This window comes from Antechinus flavipes, chromosome 4, assembly GCF_016432865.1.
Source record: "Antechinus flavipes isolate AdamAnt ecotype Samford, QLD, Australia chromosome 4, AdamAnt_v2, whole genome shotgun sequence".
In the NCBI taxonomy this organism is placed as follows: Eukaryota; Metazoa; Chordata; class Mammalia; order Dasyuromorphia; family Dasyuridae; genus Antechinus; species Antechinus flavipes.
In genome coordinates this window covers 241,829,670-241,841,790 of record NC_067401.1, presented here as the reverse complement: position 1 = coordinate 241,841,790, position 12,121 = coordinate 241,829,670, and positions in this window count along the sequence as shown.

Here is a 12,121-nt window from a genome sequence, read left to right as displayed (position 1 = left end):
ATTATCGTCTTGGATACTCTGAGTAATAAATATCTTAATGACAAAAAAAAATATGACAAATATCTCCTAACTTACATTAATATTAAGAACAGCTTTTACATATTTCTTTCAGGCTAAACTTAGAAAATATTTCTTTCAAGGTTCAAGGTTTGTAAATTAGGGTAATTGACTGAAGAAGCAGCTTCTTTTGAATGCAGTCCTTCCTAAAGGATTATGTAGTAACTTAGAATCAACACTAGTCAAGAGGGAAAAGAAAAAGTCCATACATAAACTTAAAGGCTCAAAATAGATTAAAGGAAATTTTTGTTAAGTCAGCAAGAGCTGGGAATCTCATGCTGTGGGCTTCCAAGTCTTTCTCCAAATTGGAGTGTGGTGTAGTAACTCCAAAGTTGGCATCTCAGCTATCCCTTTTTGTATAGGCAAAATTTCAACAGGGATATTCCTTCTTTTGGGGGGAATTGCAGAGTGACTAGAATGTAGCAAGATATCTGTTACTTTTGCCTTTAAATCTATGCTTTGGGGTATGTTGAGTTCAATAATTATGTGAAAAGGATAAGAATATAGAATTGCAATGTCTTCAAATTTATTGAAAATTGGCTAACAAGGAGAATGGAATCTATGATTCCAAGTGTTCAGACCTAGGTGGAAACTTAGCCTCCTTGAAATAAAAATTGGAGAAAAAGAGAGAGTCCTTTTTTTTTTTTAAATTAAAGATTTTTATTTTCAAAGCATATGCATAGATAATTTTCAACATTCACCCTTGCAAAACCTTGTGTTCCAAATTTTTTCCCTCCCCTAAATGGCAAGAAATCTAATATATGTTAAACATGTGTAATTCTTCTATACATATTTCCACAATTATCATGCTGCACAAGAAAAATCAAATCAAAATGGGGAGGTGGGGGTGGGGAGGGGAAGGAAGGGAGATGAGAAAAAACAAAATATAAGCAAACAATTAAAAAAAAAAGGTGAAAATACTATGTTGTGATCCACACTCAGTCCCCACAGTCATCGTTCTGAGTGCAGATGGCTCTCTTCAACAAAAAAATATTGGAACTGGTCTGAATCACCTCGCAGTTAAAAAAAGCCACGTTCACAAAAATTGATCATTATATAATCTTGCTGTTACTGTGAACAATGTTCTCTTGGTTCTACTCACTTTGCTTAACATCGATTCATGTAAGTTTTTTCAGCCTCTCTGAAATCAATTTGCTGATGGTTTCTAACTGAAAAATAATATTTCATAACATTCATATATCATAATTATTCAGGCATTCTCCAACTGATGGGCATTTACTTAAGTTTCAATTTCTTGCCCCTACAAAAAAGGCTGCTACAAACATTTTTGGCACACTAAAGCCTTTTTTCCCTTTTTTTATAATCTCTTTGGGATATAGGCCCAGTAGAGACATTGCTGGATCAAAGGATAAACACAGTTTGATAGCCCTTTGGGCATAATTCCAAATTGCTTTCTAGAATGATTGGATCAGTTCACAACTCTACCAATAATATATTAGTGCCCTATTTTTCCCACATTCCCTCCAACATTCATCATTATTTTTTCCTGTCACCTTAGCCAATCTGAGAGGTATATAGAGGTACCTCAGAGTTGTCTTAATTTGCATTTCTAAATAATGATTTAGAGCATTTTTTCACCTGATTATAAATGATTTCTATTTCTTCATCTGAAAATTGTCTGTTCATATCCTTTGACCCTTTATCAGTTGGAGAATGGCTTGAACTTATAAATTTGAGTCAATTCTCTATATATTTTAGAAATGAGGCCTTTATCAGAATCCTTGGATATAAAAAAATTTCCCCCAGTTTATTGCTTCCCTTCTAATATTGTCTGCATTAGTTTTGTTTGTTTAAAAACTTTTTAACTTAATATAATCAAAACGATCCATAATGCATTCTAGTTCTTCTTTGGCCACAAAATGTAGACTTCTCCACAAATATGAGAGTTAGACTATCCTTTGTTCTTCTAACTTGCTTATAGTATCAGTCTTTATGTTTAATCCCATTTTGATTTCATGCTGTTATAGGGTGTTAGGTGTGGATCAATGCCTATTTTCTACCATACTAATTTCCAATGTTAAGATATAAGATAACTTCATAACAAAAGGAAGAGGATTATTAAAATCTGGTTAGTAGAATATATTGTAAGCCAACCAGTCAAGAATAGAGAAACTAGACTGAGTTAAGACTGATAACTTCCAGAGGGTAGAACATGGAATTCTGTAGTGGACAGATGGTTGGCTCTTCAAGCTAGAAAGCCAAAGGAAAGATAATACTTCCTCTTTTCTGGTCTCTGGGGAACTGAGACATCTAAAGAAGGTTGTGGTGGTTCTTTGGGAGCAAAGTTCCAAATTTCTTAGGGTCTCCAGTGGGAGCTGTCATCAATTGTGCTGATAATATTTAAAATACAGATGCATCATCTCTATGAAGAGACTTATGAGGAGATTGAGCAGACTTCCCGGAGCTGGTGTGAGTGACATAATAGCCACAGTCAAAAAAAGAAAACCAGAGTTCCAGAAGATGGTTCATCTAGCAGTAATAATATACCAACAGAAGTCATATTGGAGAAAAGATGGTGTGTTCCTGTATTTTGAGGACAATACAGGGGTCATATTAAACAACAAAGATGAGATGAGGGACCTGTGGTCAAGGAGTGTGCTGCCTTGTGACCCAAGATTACATCTTGTAGAGGGTTGAAACTCTGTATGATTGATTCTTACAAGGTGTTAATTAAGTGGAATTAATAAGACGATGGTTATCTAGTTTAGCATGGTGATTAATAGTTCTCTAGTTCAGTACGTGTACTTAGTACTTAATATAGTTCTACAAGATTGACATCTATTCTACAAGATTCACACCTACAATGATGTAATTATAATAGAGTATATAATAGCCAAGAAGGACTGGAGAGACATTCCATCTTTGGTCAGGCTCCTGGTGGCTCTCCTGAGAGACTGGCTCAGACGGGACTTGGTCTCAGTGGAGAAATGAAGGAGGACAGGCCTGCCACCACGGTGATATGAGATGGAACGAATGAATCTGGTTGAGTTTGTCCCATCCTATATACTCTATTATAATTACATTATCATAGATGTGAATCTTGTAGAACTATATTAAACTAAATATATGTATTGAACTAGAGAGTTATTCATCACCATGCTAAACTAGAAAACCATTGTATTATCAATTCCACTGAATTAATACCTTGTAAGAATCCTTGTTTCAAGTAGAGTTTTGGCCCATAACATCATCTAAAGCCCACTTAGAAAAAATACTTCCTTAAAGTGTCTGCCTATCAATAAAAAAGAAAGAGAGTACAGGAAGCTAGTTATAGAAGAATTTTTCTTGCCTGGGAATATTGTGGGAAGTAGGGAAATGTGAACTGGAAATTTTTTTTTTTATAATAACTTTTTATTGACAGATCCCATGCCAGGGTAATTTTTTACAACATTATCCCTTGCACTCATTTCTGTTCCAATTTTTCCCCTCCCTCCCTCCACCCCCTCCCCCAGATGGCAAGCAGTCCTATATATGTTAAATATGTCACAGCAAATCCTAGATACAATATATATGTGCAGAACTGAACAGTTCTCTTGTGCACGGGGAGAATTGGATTCAGAAGGTAAAAATAACCCAGGAAGAAAAACCAAAATGCAAACAATTTACATTCATTTCCCAGTGTTCTTTCTTTGGGTGTAGCTGCTTCTGTCCATCATTGATCAATTGAAACTGAGTTAGATCTCTTTGTCAAAGAGATCCACTTCCATCAGAATATATTTTCATACAGTATCGTTGTTGAAGTATATAATGATCTCCTGGTTCTGCTCATTCCACTTAGCATCAGTTCATGTAAGTCTCTCCAAGCCTCTCTATATTCATCCTGTTGGTCATTTCTTACAGAACAATAATATTCCATAACATTCATATACCACAATTTATCCAACTATTCTCCAATTGATCCAATATATCTCCACTCAGTTTCCAGTTTCTAGCCACTACAAACAGGGCTGCCACAAACATTTTGGCACATACAGGTCCCTTTCCCTTCTTTAGTATCTCTTTGGGGTATAAGCCCAGAAGTAACATTGCTGGATCAAAGAGTATGCACAGTTTGATAACTTTTTGGGCATAATTCCTGATTGCTCTCCAGAATGTTTGGATTCGTTCACAACTCCACCAACAATGCATCAATGTGAACTGGAAATATTGTTGGGGAAGGACTGAGGTAGATTGGAGTAGAAGTGATGGACAGAATCAATTGCCCAGGTTTGGTTTAGAGTGGTTTAGAGTGAGAAATCTAATGTAAATGACCAAACAGGAAATAACAATTAATACCAGGCCATAGATCCCAACAGCCATACCTGAGTTGAGGCAATAGATGCCAGAAGACTAAAACACCAAACAATTTTGCCAATCAAAGCCACATAAAAGATTCAGATTTGAACTCTCAAATATAGGCCTGGCAGAAGAAAGTCATCCAAGAGTCAAGAGTATAGTTTAGTCTCTAGAAAGCCTCCTTTGACGCATCTTCCTGGTCATCTAAAGACATAAAAAGTCTGACCCATGAGAAGTCAAGGTCCGCCCAATTTGGTAGTTTTCTGAAAACTATATGAGTTATCATATTTTACTCTGATGACCAGATCAGTTTCTATGTGGAAACCAGGGAAGCCATTTCCAGAGAAGTTAGGTGCTGCTGAATCCTTGTGTCATATCCTTACTTTGTTAGAGAAATGTAAATGTTAAATATTAATGTTAAATGTTCAATGACACACAAGTGCCTCATTTTGTTGTGTTAGGCTTGAAAGTTCAAGGGTTTGGGGGTGGGAGGGAGCGTTTATATGAGATAGTCCAGAACCATAACATTAAATTAAAATGTAACATTTGTAATCCAGAGCTGGAATGACATTTGTATAAAACTTTTCTCATTGGTAAAAAGAATAATTATTCCTCCATTCTCTGTGCCTAAATGAACAACAGAGTTGATGAAAACTTAGTCTTTTGGCTTCTAGCTTCAAGAGAGGATATGTAGGATTCCTGGCTGTTTTCAAGGAGAGGTCAATGAAGAGAAAGAAAAACTCCAGTAAGAAGTTGATATGAGGAACTGGTATCTTGATTATATTCCCATTTTGCAACACTAGAGGCTGTGGAAGATTTCCCTTGGGTTGAAATCAAGGCCTCTTCTCTTGGTTGAGTAAAGATATCTCAGTGGGATAGTTGATTCACTCTTTATATTGTCTGATATATTCTAATCTTTAGAACTCATTTCTGTTTGCTATTGGCTTGGATTTATTTACTATTCACTATGTGTAATGATCTATGTATTGTTGGCATTTGGTAGTGTGTGGGACAGTGAACCAAATTAAGATTATTCACTCTCAGAGTAAGAAAAGCAAAAAGGGGGTTTATTATGCAAGAAAGGACAACTACCAAGAGACAAGATATCAGTAGAGGAGTGGGAAGTGCAAACTGCAAACACAGGGTTATATAGACCCTAACCAGAAGCGCCACCCTGCCCTTTGACCTTTTCTCCCATTGGCTGGAGAATTGTAATTTACCCAGAGACTAAACATGGACCCCAGAACACACTTTTCCATATCAGGTACTTAAATGCTAATGAAAAGGGGGAGGAGGGGAGAGAGACAGGAGGGAAATGTTGGTTTATCTAAGAAAATCAAACACCTGTAGATTTTAGCTGTAATTCAACTTATTGCAAAGTCTCAAGTCACAATTAGGGCATAGATTAAAACCACATCCTTATGAGAAGTCTTCACTCAATTTATCCCATACAGTAGAAAAGGAGTCAAGCATTCCAAAGGAGCATGAAGTATTCTCTCCTCAAAAGGCTAATTTGCTAGATTTCCACTATATTTTGAACCTAAAAATTACTTATCCTAAACTCACATTCTTGAGACTAGATAGATATCATTCTAGCCCAGTATACCCCCTCTCTGATGACAGCAGAGAAATCTGCCTCAAAGACTCAATCTCCTGCTTTCAGCCTGGCAGGAATCAAAGTCTCCTTTGAAGAAAGGTAGGTAAAACAGACCCCAGAAACTATTTACTCCTCCCTGAAAATCACATATAGAAAAACACATGTGGATAATACATTCAACCTACAAAATTAACCATTAAAAGTACATAATCCAAGAATTAAAAGGATATGAAATATAACTCCTAAAATCACCAGATGAGAAACTTTAGAAAACATTCTGAAGCCAGCGAGAACTCAGGAAAATAGCTTTGACAACTTCCTTTCACTCCACGTACACAAATCTTTTTGTATCTCCAAGCACCAAGTATTTAAAACAATAAGTGGGACAGAGCTGAATAGAAGGAAAAAAGAACTACCTGGAATATCTTCACAATCCAAACTCCTATTAAACTGGTTTTCAGTATCTGGTTCAGTACTTATTAAACTGAAGGTAGTTAGAATAGATTGTGTAACTCTAAATTTCCTCAGAGCTTTAAATTGATGACTATGATACTGTTTGCTGACAAAAAAAAAAAAAAAAAAAAGAACAAAATAAAAAACAAGGGTCAGATAAGTTAAAGAACTTGTCCATAAATATTATTGCTCTGTAAGGAATGACCAGCAGGATGAATACAGAGAGGCTTGGAGAGACCTACATGGACTGATGCTAAGTGAGATGAGCAGAACCAGGAGATCATTATACACTTCGACAACGATATGGTATGAGGATGTATTCTGATGGAAGTGGATTTCTATGACAAAGAGACTTAACTGAGTTTCAATGGATAAATGATGGACAGAAACAGCTACACCCAAAGAAGGAACACTGGGAAACGAATGTGAACTATTTGCATTTTTGATTTTCTTCCCGAGTTATTTTTACCTTCTGAATGCAATTCTCCCTGTGCAACAGGAGAACTGTTCAGTTCTGCAAATATGTATTGTATCTAGGATATACTGCAACATATTTAACATATATAGGACTGCTTGCCATCTTGGGGAAGGGGGGTGGAGGGAGGAAGGGGAAAAAAAACGAAACATAAGCGAGTGCAAGGGATAATGTTGTAAAAAATTACCCTGGCATGGATTCTGTCAATACAAAGTTATTATTAACTAAAATAAAATTTAAATAAAAAAAAAAAAAAGAACTTGTCCATAGTATTTCTTCAGCAGAAGTTACAAGCAAGAGATTGATTGTAAAAGTGTTAAAAGATATGTTTAAAGAACATCCTCTTCTAAAAGCTGCTGGCACCAGCTATTATTTCATACAAGAAGAAAGTCAACAACTCCCAGGGCACATGACATGCATGTTGCAGGAAATCAAAGTCTTTAGTAATGCTTAAAAAAAATAAAGATAAACTCTTCTCTTCTACAATTCTTTGTTGCCTTAACAGGAATATAATAACCCTTTCCAAAATTTCTTAGAAGTTTAGGATAATAAGCTCAAAATGAATAGGGAACCTGAACCATAAATAGAGCGAGAGGGAGAGAGACAGTGACAAAGGCAAACAAAGAGACAAAGAGAAACCCAGAAAGAAGCAGAGACAGAAAGAAACAACCAGAGACAGAGAGAGACAGAGGCAAAGAGAGAATCAAAAAGAGACACAGAGATGGACAGAGACAGATAGAAAGACAGAGACAAGACATGTAGAAAGAGACAGAGTCACAGAGAGACTGAGAGAGACAGCCAGTGAGATTTAGCCAGAGAAAGACAGAGAGAGACAGAAACAAAAAGAGAAACAGAAAAACAGAGAGAGAGATAGAGAAGAGACAGAAAGAGGAAAAAAGAGAGAGACAGAAAAAGAGAAAGAATGATTAGATATTTTTCACCATCATTACTGGATTAGAAAGAGGGAAATTGAATGTATTTTAGCCAAGCAAGGGATAAAAATAAACACAAAAAGATAAAATAAAGAATTTTGATCACATGGAATTCAAAACTTTCCCCTTATCACAGTCAATGCAACTAGAATGAGAGAGGAAGCTCTCAACTGAGGAAAAAAATATTTACATCAAATATCTGATATAGATCCAATATTTAAAATATAGAGAGAAGAAACACAAATATATAAGAACAACACCCTAATAGATAAGTGGTAAAAATATTAAAACAAATAGTTTTCAAAAGAATTGTAAATGATTAATAACCATATGAAAATGTGTTCCAAGTTGCTAATGATGAGAAATACAAATCAAAAAGATCCTATGGTTTCTTTTCATACCTAGAAAACTACCAGAGATAGTGAAAAGTAGAAATAATTTACTTTGAAGGGGCTTGAAGAAAATAAACCTATATATATATCATTTGTGAAGGTGGGATTGGTTTAACAGTTTGGTCCAAACAATGTAAAATTAAATTTATATACATATATACATATACATATTTATACATAGCTATATATATACAAATGTATAAATATATGTACATTTTAAGTCACCATATTCTTGATCCAGACATTCCATGGTAAGGTGTGTGTGTGTGTGTGTGTGTGTGTGTGTGTGTGTGTGTCCCAAAGAAGGTTAAGTCTGAAGGAAAGATCACATATATATCTAAATATTCATTGTATCACTATTTTTTTCTGTATCAAAGATTTTTACATAAAGTAAATGCCCAGCAATTGGACAGTGGCTAAAGTGTGGTACATGAATGTAATCCAATATTTTTGAGCACTAAGAATTAATAAATGTGAAAATTTTAGAGGATGGGAAGAAATATATGAATTTCATTTCTAAATCTATGATCCTATGATGAAAAGTGAAAAAAGCAGGACCAGCATGAAAACAGATAAAATAACTACAATGATGTGAATAGAAAGGACTCCCCCCAAAAAAGAAATTAAATACTCTAATTATAATGATAAAGCATGATTCCAAAGAGGTGAAAAAAAAAATGCACTTTCCTCTTTCATTGTAAAGATAGGGGATTACAGTAGAACAATTGGTTAAAGTTGGTGGATTGCTTTTTTTTTTCTTTCATTTTTATTCTCTTTTACAACAGATGACTCTCTGTGTAAAGAAGGAAGAAAATATTAGAAAATGAATATGATATAAAAAACAAAATATATCAATATAAATTTAAAAGAAGATGGTATAGATACCTTTCTTCCCCAAAAGACTGGAACCTAGATGTCCTAGAGTGACCAACCATTCGCATCAATTCACTCTCAGATACTGGGCATAATATAGAAACTTAGCTAAGTAATATCACATCCTCTATACCAATCAAAATAATTACAATTTATATAGTGTTTACTATGTACTGAGTACTGTGCTAAGTTCTTTACAATTAGTATCATATTTGATGCTCACTACAACCCTGTAAGTGCTATTACCTTCATTTTACAGAAGAGGAAACTGAGACAAACAGAAATTTTATTATTTTTTTGGACTTGCCCTGGGTTGAGGCCAAACTTGAACTTTGAGCTTCCTGACTTCAGACCTAATACTATATCCAATGTACTACCTAGCTGCAAAAATAATGATAACAGTAATCGTTTATATTTCATTTTACATTTGCCCTACTGGCAAAGTGGTAGAAAACACTTGAAGTTCAACAGTTTAAAAGAGGAAGAAGGAAGAAAGCCAGACTGAACTGAACTGAGCATGAAACAAGAATATTGGGGAAATGGTACTTGGAAATGGGGGGTAGAGGAGTGATCATTTATTCTTTCCCTACATGTGTATAAAACTAAAATTTTAGCCATCTGTGTCTTATAAAAAGCAATCCTTTTTTCTCACCCTGTCCATTCCTAAAGGAAAAAGGATTGAAAATTGGTTTCCTTGACAAAGAATGAACTCCCATCCATTCTACCTGTTGTTGCCTTGATTGCTGAAGCCATATTATTCTGGTGAAAGAAAAGTGAAGGAAAAAGGAGAAGCCATTGAGGGAGGAAACGAAGAAAGGAAAGAAAAGAGACAAGTAGAAACAGACCAGCTGGAACACTTGAGTCCTTCCATCAACTTAACTGATCAAATATTGACCCCCCTAAGAAATTTTTGTTATAAGTGGAGCTACCTTGGGATAAACACCTGTTAGATCCCCATGGGAGTGACTGGAAGAACTAAAAAAGATCTTGGGAGGTTTGAGTTGCTGCCTGGTGTGTGGAAGATTCTACCTGTACCAGATATATAGATGTATTTGTTTTTATTCTTCTCTAATATTATATTTAAAGAATGGTATAAGTTTTCAGCTTTGTAAATAACCTCAGTTGAAATGCAACAGAAACAAGGTGATGGGGAAGAACAAAGATAGAAGAGGGAACAGAAAGGCATCTATTCCCCTATTAGCTTCCTTAACTCCATTACTCTGTATATATTTTGTAATTATGTAGTTATTTACATATTGTTTCCCCCACTACTGTGAAAACTCTTTGAGGCCAGGACAACTTTTTTATTTTCTTTTGTATTCTCAGGGCTTAACATGGGTACCTGACACATTAATAGATACTTATTAAATGGATGGGAGCAGCTTAGTCGGTGAATTGACTCAATAAATGCATACCAGACTCTTAGATTAACAAGAATATCCCCAAACACAAAAGGAATTGAATCTAAAGGAAAACAGGCAACCAGCTATCTGAATTTGATTGTCAGCACCCTCTGGTTTTTGTGGATGCATAACATGACATTTACTTGACAAGCATTACTTTCCCCATTCCCCTGACTGTCACTTCTTATAATTCTCCCTTCTAGTTGTCAAAGACTACTTCAAAAACTTATCTAATAGAGTAATGACATAAGCTTCTTGAAGGTAGGAACTATTCAACTTTTGCCTTGGTATTGACACCATCTTGTACTTTACAGACATTTGATAAATGCTTCTGAATTGAATAACGAACTCATATTTAGATAATTGGAGGCCATAATTTATCTTCTCTATTTACAGATGAGGTGATTGAATTAGAGGGATTAGAAGACTAAGTAAGCTGTCAAGTTCTGGTAGAGAAGAGAAGAGAGTGAAGATGTCTGCATGACGTTGTTATCTGATCAGGTAGGATAAGGGAAAAGCTATTACAGAGACAATCCTAAAAGTTTATAGCAGGGGTCCTCAAACTTTTTAAATGGGGGCTAGTTCACTGTCCCTCATACTATTGGAGGGCTGGACTATCATAAAAATAAAAACTATGAACAAATTTCTATGCACGTTGCATATATCTTATTTTGAAATGAAGAAACAAAACGGGAACAAATACAATATTTAAAATGAAATAAAGTTAAATCAACAAACTTAACAGTATTTCAGTGGGAACTATAGGCCTGCTTTTGGCTAATGAGATGGTCAATGTCTGGTTCATATTTGTCACTGCTGGTGGTAACAAGTGATGCAAGTGTGCATCCATTAGTCTTGATCTGGTTGGAGATTTCGAATGTTTCATTCTAGAAAAAGTCTGTTCACAGACATAAGTGCTGTCATTTGAGTGCATGGTTCCTGAGATGAGGCTATGTCTCAGAGGGGAGAGATGTATAAAAATTATGAAGGCTGCTTGACTTGCATGCGTCTTTCAGAGAGTCACAATTCAGCAGTTCAGCCAGTTCCATTTGGTAAATTGTATCCACATTTTCAAAATCAACAGAAAATGGGTTATGGAAAAGCTATATGTCCTGTTCATGGAGATGAAGCTCTTTAAATCTAAATTGGAACTCCTTTTGCAATTTTTCCAGTGAATCCACACATGTTTTGTTTGGGAATGCAATCAGCGGTTTTTCCGCTAACAGATTTTGAGTTGTGGGGAGATGGCAGAAGTTTTCCCTCCTTCACTTGTTTGATGAGGAGGCCTAATTTTACTTCAATTGCTTTGACATGGGATTGCATATCACAGATGAGCTTCCCCTTTCCTTGAAGTTGCATATTGAAATTGTTGAGTAGCTCTGTTACATCTGTCAGAAAGGCAAGGTGCCATTTCCATTCTGCATCATTGAGCTCTGGTACTTCTTTGTTTTTTGAAAGCAGAAAAGTTGTAATCTGTGGAAGTAAGTCATAGAAATGTTTCAAAACTCTCCCTCGACTCAGCCAATGGACTTCTGTGTGATATAAAACATCTTCATACTCAACATTTAGCTCAGACAGAAATTCCTGAAATTGTCTGTGATTTAGTGCATTAGCTCTAGTGAAGTTAATACAAGATACCACAA